We start from the raw sequence: 13,684 nt of genomic DNA on the forward strand, positions 1-13,684 counted from the left end.
GACCACCCTTGTGATATTTGGCAGATGTTTTTTGTCATGTTTAGAATTCATTCATGTGTCTGTATTTGCATGTCAGATGCAAGAAAAATTTGTCTGGAATAAGATTTGGGTAAAATAAAATACAAAATAAAGATGGAAATATCTTTTTTCTGGAATATTCTTTGGATAAAATAAAGTACAGAATAAAGATAGAATGAGGGCCAGGGATTTGGCTCACTGGCACTGCACCTGCCTTGCAAGTGCAAGGTCCTGAGTTCGATCCCTGGTACCAAAAAAAACGATAGAATGAAACATGGATGGCAAATATTTCTAGAGAACAGATAGAACTTTTTCACATCAAAATTCTTTTTAACATTAAAAATTAAAGATTTTATAACATGGGAAAATTGTTAACTATGACATTGATATTTTCCCCCTTTCAATTAGTGATCAAGTTAGAAAAGAATTATTTCACTTAGTTTTACCTCTTTAAATCTATAAATGCTTCTGTAAGCTCCTGCTTCTGTCCAGTGATCTATTTTGTGATGTCTCTCTACTCATACTTAGTAAATAATTTATTCATTTTCATTACAGTGGACATTTCAGAATATAAACATGCAAGTTTATTTGTTCCATTGTTGATAGGTATTTGGGTTATTAGCCTTCTGTTGTTATAAACACAACTGCTGTAAGCATTCTTTTAAAAAAAATCTTTGTTGATATATAATTTACATACCATAAATTCACTCATTTAAAGTATATATAGATTACTATGGTTTTTAGTGTGTTCACAAAGCTATGCAACAATGGCTAAAATCTAATTTTGGAACATCTCTTCACCCTGTAGTTGTTAATAGTTATTCCTTCCCTTGCGTTTGACTTTTTCCTAATGTTTGGAAACTATTGGTATAAATTTGCCTGTTCAGTAAATTTTATACAAATGGAATCATAAAATATGTGGCCTTTGGGATAGGTTTCTTTCACTTGGCATGTTTTCAAGGGCCATTCTTATTGTATGTGTCAGTACTTCCTTTTTATTGACAAATGTTAATCCATTGTATAAATATCCCACATTTGTTTATGTTTAATTAGGTGATGGACATTTGGGTTGTTTTTGCTTTTTAACCCTTTTGAATAACGCTGTTATTCATGAAAAGTTTTTTGTGTGGTCATGTTTTCCTAAGTTTCATACATAGATAACTAGTGGTGAGATTGCTGGGTCTTATGGTTACTTTATATATTAAATTCCAAACAGTTTTCCCAAGAGGCTGTACATTGCTCATAGATTAGGAATGCAAGAGAGCTTCAATTTCATTATAGCCTCATTAACAAGTGTTATTATTTATTGCTTTTGTTTTGATACTAGGCATGTTAATGGTATGAACTGGTACCTCATTGTGATTTTGATTTGAATTTCTTCAGTGACTAATTATGCAGAACATCTTTTCATATTCTTATTTGTCCATTCACATGTTTTCTTTTGACACATATTTAAACCCTTTGCCCACTTAAAAGTTTGACCATTTGTGGTTTTTTATAGAGTTATAAGATTCTTTATATATTTTGAATATGTCCCTTATTGGTTATATGATTTACAAATATTTTCTTCTATTCTGTGGATGATCACTTCACTTCTGTGATGATGTCCTTTGAAGAACAAACATTTTTAATTTTGATAAATTGTAGTGTATTTGTTTTTCTTTTGTTTCTTGTTCTTTTAGTGTCAAATATAAGAAATTGCTGCCTAATGTAAAGTTTCAAAGATTTACACCTAGGTTTTCTCTGACATCACTGTGGTTTTCAGCTTTTACATTTATGTCTTTGAGCCAGTTTTTACATTTGGCAGATGAAAGAGTCCAACTTCACTTTTACACATGGATATTCAGTTTTTCCATTGCTATTTGTTGGAAGCTATTTCTTTTCCTCCTGTATTATATTGGTGCTTTTATTGAAAACCAATTGACTGTGAATTTGAGGGTATATTTTTGGATGTTTGAGTCCATTGACCCATATGTTTGTTCCTGTGCCAGTGCAGCAATATTTTACTATAGGTTTGTAGTGAATTTTAAAATTGCAATATATGTCCTCTATTTTTATGCTAAATATGCTATCATTTATTTAATCTCAAAACTTTAGATGTTGATAGTATAGAATTGTAAAAATATAATAACAAAGAAAAGATGAGTATCACTTATAATACTCTCCAACAGAAGTCATATTCTAGGACACTCATTTGGTTTCTTTTTATGTAGCATTGGGAATTTAATTTTCAGCTGATCTACATGTAATGTGATAAGGAATTCTAGCGATGAGACTAGAATCTTTATGAAGTCCTCATGTAACACTTAACATTTATACTGTAATAACTGTCATCGTTACTTTTCTGGTTGCTGAGACAAAATACCCAACACTTAAAGTTAAAGGAGGACCGGTTTATTTGGCTTACAGTTTGCAGAGGTTTTAGTTCACAGTTGGCTGGCTCCAAGGCAGGATGGCATGGCAGAGGGGCATCGCAAAGACAAGCTGCAGCAACGATAAGCAACAAGCCACAAGTGAAGAGATGCTTTCTGTCCTTTATATCTTATCCAGGCTGCCTACCCAGAGGGCAGGTAGCACATCCATCCTTAACCCTAGCATCACATGCTTGATCCCAGCATCACACACCCTAAATCTGGCCACCTTCGAAAAGTCCCACCTATGACCGCATGAGGCTTTGAGGGGGTATCTATAAACAAGCCATGAAAAAACCTTATCTCTAATGGGACACAAATGGCAATGACATAGTGAGTCTTTTAATTTGCAAGTTTTCATATTCTTCAGTTCTGTTTATAAGGGAAGACAGTATACTTTCCCAAATAAGATAGAGGTTTTATAGAGTTGTAATTAATTTGCATATATCTCTTAATAAGCTTTTATATTTTATTATTTCACAGCATCTACTATATTCATAGCTATTAAAGTTTAACACTGAAAAAGCTTTAAGAAGGTGATCAAAACCAGTAATTGGTTGGTTGAAATAAAGTCAGAAAAATTATAAAATGTAAGCATATTCAAATAGAGTCCAGTAAATTTTTAAAAAATTTTATTGGTATACTTTTAACATACATAATGATCACATTCATTATAGGTAATTTGTACCTGTACCTAATATATCATAATTGTTTTTATTCCCATTCTCTTCACTTCTCTTCAATCCTTCTACCCCTCTCCATTTATAAAACTTTCTTTCTATTGTTGTCCTTCCATTCTTTTTTTTATTCCTATTCCCTTCTTTCCCTCCTCCCTCTCCCTTTTCCCCCTTCCCATTTGAACATTTTCTTCCTACTTCCTAATATCTATCCTCCATTTTAGTCCTGATTTTCCCTTTAGGTTTCTCACACAGAGAGACAATGTGATATTTAAAAATGTGTGTCCTACTTATTGCACTTAAAATTATGTTCTCAGTGTGCATCCATTTACCTAAAAATATCTCAGGTTTATCCTTCTTCATGGCAGAGTAATACTCCATTATGTATAAAACCCACATTTTCATTATTCATTCATCTGTTGATGAGCATAAAGGCTGTTTCCAAGATTTAGCTATTACAAATTGTGCTGCTATACACATGGGTGTGCATATATTGTTGTGGTATGACACTTTTAACTCTTTCAGAAAGATACCTAAAAAGGGAATAGCTGGGTCAAATGGAACCTCTAAGTTTTAGTTTTTTTTCAGGAATCTCCATACTGATTTCCACAGTGGTTGTACTAATTTACACTCCCATCAATAGCAGAGAAGGGTTCCTTTTCCCCCACAGCCTCACCAGCATGTTATTGGTTGATTTCTTGATTATAACCATTCTTTCTGGAGTGAGATGGTATCTCAGTGTTGTTTTAATTTGGATTTCTTGAATGACCAGTGATGTTGAATATTTTTTCATGTATTTGGTGTTTGTACTTCTTCATCTGAGAAGAGTCTGTTCATTTTTAGATGCCCAGTTTTGGATTGAGTCTTTAAAGTTGGGGTATCTGATATTTTGAGTTTGTTATATATGCTAGATATTAGTCTTTTGTTTGAGGACTGAGAAAATTTTTTTCTCATTCTGTGGGTTATCTCTTCACTCTGTTGGTGAGAAGGACTCAACCAAAAAAGAGAACTACAGACCAAATCTCTTTAAAGAAGATAGGTGCAAAAATTCTCAATATGATACTGGCAAACAGAATGCCAGTATTATCAAAAAGATTATAGACCATGACCAAGTAGGATTCATCCCAGGAATGCAGCGATGGTTCAACATATGCAAGTCAATAAATCTAATACACCACATTAACAGAATCAAGGACAAAAACCATATGATCATCTCAATAGATGCAGAAAAAGCATTTGACAAAATTCAAAATCAATTCATTATAAAAACCCTACAGAAAATTGGAATAGAAGGTTTTTATCTCAATCTGATAAAAGCTGTCTATGACAAACCAACAGCCAACATACTAAATGGTCAAAAACTGAAAACTTTCACTCTAAAATCAGGAACAAGACAAGGATTCCCACTATCGCCACTCCTGTTATACGTAGTTCTGTAAACATTAGCCAGATCAATTAGATAAGAGAAAGAAATAAAATGAATAAGGATAGGAAAGGAGGAAATTAAATTATCATTATTTGCAGATGACACAATACTCTACATAGAAGACCCCCAAAACTCCACCAAAAGACTCTTAGATTTAATAACCAAATTTGGTGGCATAGCAGGATACAAAGTCAACACTCAAAAATCAATAACATTCCTGTATACAGATAACCCACTGAGTGAGAAATTAGGGAAACAACAGCTTTCACAATAGCATAAAAAAATGAAATACTTAGGAATCCATCAAATGAAGGAAATAGAATACCTTTACATTGAAAACCACAGTACTCTGAAAAAGGAGATTGAAGAGAATATCAGAAAATGGAAAGATATCCCTTGTTCTTGGGTAGGAAGAACCAATATAGTAAAAATGGACATTCTTCCAAAATTATTATACAGATTTAATGCAATCCTGATCAAAATACCAACTGCTTACAGAATTAGAGAAAACAATCCTAAATTCATTTGCAACCAAAAGAGACCTAGACTAGCAAAAACAATTCTGGGCAATAAAGGTAAGGCAGGGGGCATCACAATCCCTGACTTGAAATTATACTACAAAGCTACTGTGATAAAAACAGCATGGTACTGGCAAAAAACAGACCTGAGAATCAGTGGAACAGAATAGAAGATGCAGAAAATCCAAACACACTCAGCTACCTATCTTTGACAAAGGGCAAAACACCTTCACTGGAAGAAAGAAAGCCTTTTAAAGAAATGGTGCTGGGGAAACTGGCTTTCCACATGCTGAAGATTAAACCTAGACTCATCTCCTACCATGCACTAACCTAAAATTGAAATGGATGAAAGATCTAAATATTAAAACAGAAACACTTAATCTGCTAGAAGATAGAATAAGTAAAACTCTTGAAGACATAGGAGTAGGCAAAGACTTTATGAACAAAACCCTGATCACACAGGAAATATTACAAAGACTCAACAACTGTGATCACATCATATTAAATAGCTTTCGAAAGGCAGTGGATTTTAAATATGGCCAAATATCAGAGAACTCTCCTCAAGGAAAAGTGAAGATAGAACCCTTTTTTAAAATAATTGATTCATTTATTTCAAATTCTAGTGGTGATGTCTTCATCTCTCAGTTGTTACTTTGAGTACTTTGCAACACCAAAGGGTAGAAATTTATATTTCTTTTTAAAATTCTTGAGTTGATATTGCTTGGCATATTCAGCTGTTATTTAAGTTATTAAAGTTATATTTAGATAAAACCTTTTTTTTTGATGTGTGATCTACTCCTTGCTCAAGTCTATGGGATTTTAATTCTTATGTGAGACCTATGCCTTTCCAGGTCTCTGAAAAAGTCTTTGAAAGAGTTCCTTGAGGTATATAGGAGACCCTTCATCAGGAATTGAGGGAGCAAAAACAGTGTGACTAATGATGTGATATCAATTTTACTGAAAGATTGATAAAGTGTGGGAAAACTGTAATCATAGAACAAGTAAAATACACTCTGAATTAATACAATGAAGATCCAGATTCTCCATAGACAAAAAATTACTCAATTTTATCCTTAGGTTTTAAAATTTTAAAACCAAGAATTGATCTTTCTCATCACACATCAAATGTATCACTAAATCTGTGGACTGTAACTTCAGATATACTTGAAATATATGTACTTCTTTCCATGTATAGAGCCCTGCTCTATGGCTAGGTACATAATTGCAATGATGTACATTTCCTTGTATCTTCTCTGAATTCTTTCTGTGTTATTCTTTATAGCATGAGTTGGCTCATGCCATTTCCCCATTTAAAACTCTTCAATGATTTACTGTTGTACTTTTATAAAAATACTGAACCAATAATGAAGAAATATGTATAGTAAGTACAAACTAATAGAGAAATAACATAGAAATATTATTGAGATGAGGCTTCCAACTAAAAAAGTGAAGTGATAGAACCTCAGTTCTGATGTCAAGTACTATACTTATATTGCTCACATGATCTTTTCTAGAGGGACGAAAATAGAGCCTGTTCAATTACAAAATTCTAAGGATTTATGTTCTATTTTTTCTGATACTGAAGAATTAAAGGAGAAAAATATGTCAAGATTTCTATGTCACTAACACCTTTAGTTTGCATAGTGATATGTAGTTTAACAAGTGTTTGTATAGAAAATACCTCAGATGTCTTTAGTTTCTCCCTGCCTTTGCTTTTTTTGGATTAAATAATCAAAATACTTGAATTTCCTACTTCCTGTTCATTATTCTATTTTACCTGTTCATATGATATGTTCATATGTTATAGGATACTACCACCTTTAAAAGTGAAGTTAATTTCCATCTTTAGTTGAATTGGGGAAATAAAAAACAACTTAGAGATACCAATACTTGCTAATCATAGTAAACTTTTGAAGAATTTTTTTATACTGAACATAATCCAATTTGGATAATTCTATGAAAATTTCACAAAAGATAGATTCTTGAACATAGTTGAAAAATTTCAGTTATATAAATTCCTAAATTATGTAGTTATATATAACTTGAAATATACTAATGGCCTGAATAATGATTCTGAAGGTTCTTCTAACTGAATTAACAAATTAAAATTTCTAACTTTCTAATCTCTTTGTAGCATAGTGTGTATAGCAGTTTGCCTAAAAGAAAGTAGAAATCTTGAAGGAAAAAAATTGAGAATGCTCAGTAATAAATTGCCACATGCACATGTAATCTTCTGCTGTTTCTAATAACCTCTAAGCCATAATTTTCTAATGGAATGAAATAACTCTGTCAGGGGCAAAATCAATACCTTGAAAGCACACACTAATGTTCTGTGAAATTAGAAATTGACTTTTTTTTCTTAGTAGAATAAATACAAGTGGGTTTAGATATTTGGACACACAAAGTATTTGAAATACAAATCTCATAAATATCTCTTCTGAAAAATACATTCTGAGTGCTACAAGTTGTCTTCTTCCTTATTCATGATATGTCAAAGTAAACAAATAAATGAAAATGCATCCTATAGAGTTACTAATAAAGAGTTTTGTTTTAATATTTGCAAATCACAACTAGAACAGAAAAATGCTACATTCAAACTTAGACATTTTATGATCAATCAATGAGATGACATTTCTTTTCCCCACAATCCTTATGCTTAAAATTTACACTATGATTATGCATATGTGTTGTATTTTATAAGAATTTTTTCACAAGGAACAGATTGTTGATTATAAGACAAGCTGCTGTATTAATAGATCTATAAACTATGAAAACATTTCAGCTTTTGAGATATTTTTGGAGAGGTGCATTGCTGAGATTGTTGATCGTTGAGTTTGTTAATTCACCCAACTAATATTTATGAAGTTCTTTTATTTTCAAGCCATTTGAGGTTGTTTGAATGGAAAGGTATATACTCAGAATAAATCGTTTAGGTGTTTCTAATTAATGTCTTGGGAACTAGATGCAGACTGGCACATATTTGCTACCGACATTTGCTACTGCTACAATTTCTTTCATTAGTTCTTTTCCATATCTGCTTCCAGGGAGGCAGTATAGTGTTTGGTCAAGAGCATGGGCCCTGGGGTCCACGTGTGTTCAGATCCTAGCTCCGCCAGTTGCTAAGTCCTGTAAACTTAGTCAAAGTATTAACTTTTCTGCTACACAGTTTTTTTCATTGGTAAGCTGGAGATAAGAAACTTCTAATGGGGCTCATGAGAGGTTAAAATGAATGTTGCATGAAAAGTACTTAGAGCTATTTTCAGAGGGTAATAAAGCATAGCTCTCAGAAGGTGTATGCCTACATCTTCTCATCTTCCACTATTCCTGTGTGATGTTTAGCTGTGGGAAAGTAAGATGAAATCTCTTCCAGATTGTGGACATGAGAGTTAAGGAAGGTTTTATGGACACTTGGTGTGGACTGGTATTATGTTAGTGAGCAAAAGTTGTTAGGCTGTACTTCTTGAAAAGAGAGCAGTGGATAGGATCTTTGTGGGAACTTCCTTTGATAGTCTTACACTCTTGTTGGAGTTATTTTGTTGGTGCCTGTAATCTGAGTTTCCTTTTCCTGACTAACTCCCTTACTTGCTGAAGCATATCCTTCAAAATGGTGTATAATGCATGGGACGTTCATTTAAAACACTCCTAATGTGTCTCATCTTTTTGTATTTTATTGTCATACTTGATTGATATTTTGGCTTGAAATAGCATTTTAAGTAGAAAAAAAAATTCTTCTTAGACTTTGGAGCATTGTTCTACTGCCTTCTATCATTCAATATTGCTGTTGTGAATTTCTTATTCTTGTACATTGACAAGCTTTTTCTCTTTGTATGCTTTTAGAATATTCTCATTACCTGTGGCATTCTGAAATTTTGCTTTGATGTATATTCTTTCATTGTTCTTGGTCCTTTATAGATGCATATTTTTCAGTTCTGGAAAAATGTTTTGGATAATTTCTTTGAATTATTTGTATTCACCATCTTCTCTCATTTTTGGAGATAGAACTTGTAGTATTCACTGGCTATCTTGGATCAATTCTAAAGTTTTTTAAAAAATCCTTTTTTCATATTTTCTTTCTTTAGTTTTTGTAGTTCTTTTTTGTGATTTTTTTGTGTTTTAACCTTCAAACATCTGATTGCTTTCTCTATTTTGTATGTTTTATAATGATGGTTAAATTTTCCAGAGCTTTTCTTTATCTTCTGATCATTGTGTAGCCTCCTCAGATTATTATATTAATGCAGTATCTTTTCTTTGCTCAGTGAGGCTGATTATACTTTATTTGAAGTTGACAATTGTTTTGTTTCTGTCTCTTTCAGTTTCTCATTTTTAAAAAATCTTTTTATTTCATGTTGGAGGGCAGTTGAAAGGACATGATTAACTCTGCTGGCCTTGATTTCAAATGTTGCACATTTTAAAGAAAGACCTGCTGTCAGGATTGGCCATTGGCTGCCTCCTGGGGGAGAAACTCTGGTCTCTGGGGATATTCTGCCTAATGAAATTGATCTGGTCTACCTGAGGCCTTGGGTCACACTAGAGCAGTTTGATCAGACAGGTTATGCTGAGGATGTGATTTATAGCAATGCCTGTTTTTGCTGTAGAGAAGGGAGTGAAATGTCACAGCTGAGGTTAGATATGTAAGTGCTGCTTGCCTGCATGACTTCCTCTCCAGTAAGAACTCTGGATCTCAAGGCTCAGGTAAGTGCTTCTGTTGGCAATGATTTCATTTTGTCGCATATCGTTGGTGAGAAAATTAAGTTCATCCCTGTGTGACTGCACAGGGAGGGGACATGGGAAATTTGTGTTTAGTTTTTCTTGGACTTGGTACCATGTGTCTTTTCCCTTTGCTGATTTTAATCTGTATCTTTTTAACCATAACTATAATCTATAATGGTTTGGCTGAGTCCTATGCATCCTTCTAGTGAGTCCTTGTGCCTGAGGGTGGTTTTGGGAACCATCAGTGTAAAAGTGATTCTTAATTGACTTCATATTTTATGTAAAAGACTAAGTGCATATTGGATTTTCAGAATTTGAAGGAAATCTCAACCTGATTAAGGCTATCTATGAAAAACCAACAGCCAACACCATACTAAATGGTTAAAAACAGAATTTGAAGGAAAGATTTGTTCATTTTATAATAGGGCAATGGTTCTCAAAGTGTTGTTTGAGGATCTCTGAAATCTCAAAGAACCTTACAGGGAGTTTATGAAGTCAAAACTATTTTCATATTAGTACTAAGATTCTATTTGCCTTTTTACACTAATAGTGTAAAACAGTGATGGATAAAACTTCTGAATTCTTTTCTGTGAACCAAGGAAATGGCACTAAGCTATACCAGTATTCTTTACCACCACACAATGTTGTAAAGAATGAGTTTCCCTTGAGAATGACCTGGATAAAGCAGTAAAACTTGTGAAATGAGTACATGTCTTTTTAATATTTTATGTGAGAAAATGAGAAATATGCCCACAGTACTTCTGAGTACAGAAATACAATGACTACCTCAAAAAAGTGTTAGTGTAGTTGTTTGAGCTGAAACCATGTTTCTGCTCATGGAAACTATTTTTACTTGAAAGCATGACAAACTCTAGTTCGACACATGTAGGCATGTGGAAGACATTTTCTTGCAAATGAATAAAGTGAACATGTCACTTAAGGAAAACTACTAACAATATTTACTTCCAATGAGAAAACCTAAGCTTTCAAGAAAAATCTCAAGTTTCAAGAACTTGTATTGGCCACGGGGAACTTGATAGTTTCCCAATACTGACAATATTTTCTGGCCAGTTCAGGGGTAATATTAGCAAATTTGATTTTTTGATATTGTGTAATATGATTTTTTAACACTTGGAAGGTCTGTATAATTCAACAAATAAAGGTTTTCCAAATGATAAATGCATGATCTTTCAGAAGTATTAGTGGGTAAAAGATACATTCAAAGTGCAAAATAGCTCAATAGACTTCAATATAACAGAGTAAAAAAGTTCATTGGTATGGTTTTAAGTTCTACCTTGCAATTAACCTTTAATAAGCTACTGCTTTTTAATTTGTGCTATAGTTTCAATCTACAGTTGCCTAACAGGACTATTGAAATAGTGTTCCTTTTTTCAACTGTATATTGCTCAATATACTTCAGCCAAAACAACATGCTGCAAAAGGTTAAATGCAGAAACAGATAAAAGAGTACAGATGTTTTTTAATTAAGCCAGACATTAAGACATTGAATGCCCAAAATACCATTCCTCTACTAAATCTGTGTGTGTTGAAAATATTATTTTTCATAAAAGCATGTTACATACTGAATGCGTTTTTATGTTGAAATGAATTGGTATTTTCAATTCCCAATTTTATTTCTAATATGGGAAAGCTTGATAGATATAGCTTGAATAAAAAAGAGCTCTTTGTGTGTAAAATGTAAAGAGATTCTGACCAAAAAGTCTGAGAATTGCTAGTGTGGGGGGATGGGAGGGAGCTGTCCTTTTACTGGGTATGGTCAATTCCTATTACTTGTTGGTACATTTCTCTTAAGTTGTCAAGCAGGAAAGCCTTCTTTCTTTGGCTTGAGGCTATATGATGGCATTTTGGGAGAGGGTTCCTGGAAGGGTTTTTGCAAGTCCTTTAGTTAACTATTATAGAGTTTGAGTTGATCTTCTAGGTTTTTTTTTTCTTTCTTTCTTTCTTTTTTTTTTTTTTTTGCGGTACTGGTATTAAACTCAGGACCTTGTACTTGAGAGGCAGGCGTGGCGCCACTGAGCTAAATCCCCAGCCCTTGATCTTCTAGTTTTAAGTCCCGTGCCACACTCTTCTCCTTCATTCTACTTGATGAGCATGCCTCATTAGTTTTCCTGGTTTTACTTCTTCTGAGAATAATCTCTGCCCTCCAGTTGGATTGGGGCCAGGAAGGTTGGTATCTGCAGTGGCCCACTCCTGCTGGCACCCTCCCCTTCCCCTGCTCCATTATGGCAGTCCCTACTTCTCCACTGTGCCATCTACTTTAATCTTCTAAAATGTTGTACTGTCTTAAACCCTGGGGATTTCCCTCCTGATGGGCATGTGGTAGGTTATGCCCTGAAGAGATATCCTTGTCCTAATATTGCAGATAGGTAAGTTAATTAGGTATTTTGTAGGCAGTTAGACAGGGCCAGCCCTGAAGGAGCCAACACTGAGGACAATCAAAACACATTCACTGAAGGCCAGAATTGTAGAAGGAGAAAAAACAACCACACCCCTGTAGGATGAATAACAGTAATTGATATTCTAAACAGGTGTCAGTCACCTGGGTGGGGGACAAAGATCTTCCAAGAAAGATCCCTGACCCACCCCTTTTCTATGGAAAATCCTTGCTCATTCCTTCTATGGTTGTTGCTACGTGACTTGTTTCCCCACTGGATTCTCATGTAATCAATATTACCTGGGTGACTGTACTTGTAATCTTATTGGTTGGTCATGGGTTTGTCCCACCTCATGCCCACCTTGTAAATTTCCATTGGATCTTATAGTTTTGTCCCACTTTGTACCCACCTGCCCACATGGCTTTGCTGTATAAAACATTTTCAAATAGTGGGGTGGGCGGGCAACCCACTTTCATGTCCCCCTTCTGTCTCTCTTAGGCAGAAACTTTCAATAAATTTTTCCTACTCTTAACCTCTGTTGTTCCTAGAATTTATTCTTCGATTTCACAGAACACAAACTTGCGTTTCAGAGTAGGTTTGGGAGCTACATCTCTTCCCCCTATATCACTAATTCTTGGAAATCATGAATGTTTCCATATGTGGCAAAGGCATTTGTGGTAAAGGCATTTGTGGTGAAGTTAACCATCTTGAAATGGGAGGTGATGGTGAATATTCAGGTGGGCCCTAAATGCAATGACAGGTAACCATTTAAATGGAAAGCAGGTGAGATTTGCCACAGACAGCAGTGGAGAAGAAACTGTGACTATGGAGGAGGAGCTTAGACTGATGCAGCATAGAGCAAGGAAGCAGAAGCTGGAATTAGCAAGGAAGGGCTTCCTCAGAGGCTTCAGAGAACACAGCATCGCCAGTGCCTTGATCCCTGCCCAGTGACAGTGGTTTCGGACTTCTGACTTCCAGAATTGTGAGGCGATTTATTTCTGTTGTTTTAAACCAAGTTTGAGATAATTTGTACATTAGCTTCAGGAAACTAATCAAGGCATCGTTATTTTTTTTTTTTAAATCCTTCTTTGTTATTTAATGGGAGCACGAGAGACAGACGAAGACTATACATAGTCTATATAGGTCAAGTGTAACAGGAAGTTTTACAGCAAGTTTCTAACTGACATGAACATGCAGGAAGAAGGGGAGAATGGAAAGTATACCAGAATAGAAATTCATCTGATGCTTTAGAGGGATCAGATATCTGATTGCAGAAGGTCCTAGATTTTAATCCCTCCCTTTCCAAATTCTCAAGATAAGAAGCTCATCTGAATGTCTGCAAATTACCTGAGGTTTTTAGAAATAGCTAATGACAAGTATGAATTCTTCTTATTTCTATTAGTATGTGTTTGCAGTACATAATGACTACATCCATCATAGGGTGTTGGTACATACCTTGAGACCAAAATGTTAAATGAAACAAGTCAGACACTCAAACTTAAATATCACATTTATGTATGAGAAACCT

The 13,684-nt window shown here is 34.3% G+C and overlaps 1 long non-coding RNA gene across 2 annotated transcripts in view; it reads left to right on the forward strand.

Annotated features, from left to right (window-relative positions):
• The first annotated feature begins 9,274 nt into the window (after nt 1-9,274).
• Nucleotides 9,275-13,684, forward strand: part of LOC110348524 (uncharacterized) — a 187,960-nt gene continuing 183,550 nt past the window's right edge. For both annotated transcript variants that reach the window (XR_002393842.2, XR_002393843.2), the window contains exon 1: nt 9,275-13,138. This is a non-coding gene — a long non-coding RNA (uncharacterized LOC110348524). The remainder of the gene's footprint in view (nt 13,139-13,684) is intronic.

Source organism: Heterocephalus glaber, unplaced genomic scaffold, assembly GCF_053883595.1.
Source record: "Heterocephalus glaber isolate CG9 unplaced genomic scaffold, H.glaber_assembly_v1.0 deba00001465, whole genome shotgun sequence".
In the NCBI taxonomy this organism is placed as follows: domain Eukaryota; kingdom Metazoa; phylum Chordata; class Mammalia; order Rodentia; family Bathyergidae; genus Heterocephalus; species Heterocephalus glaber.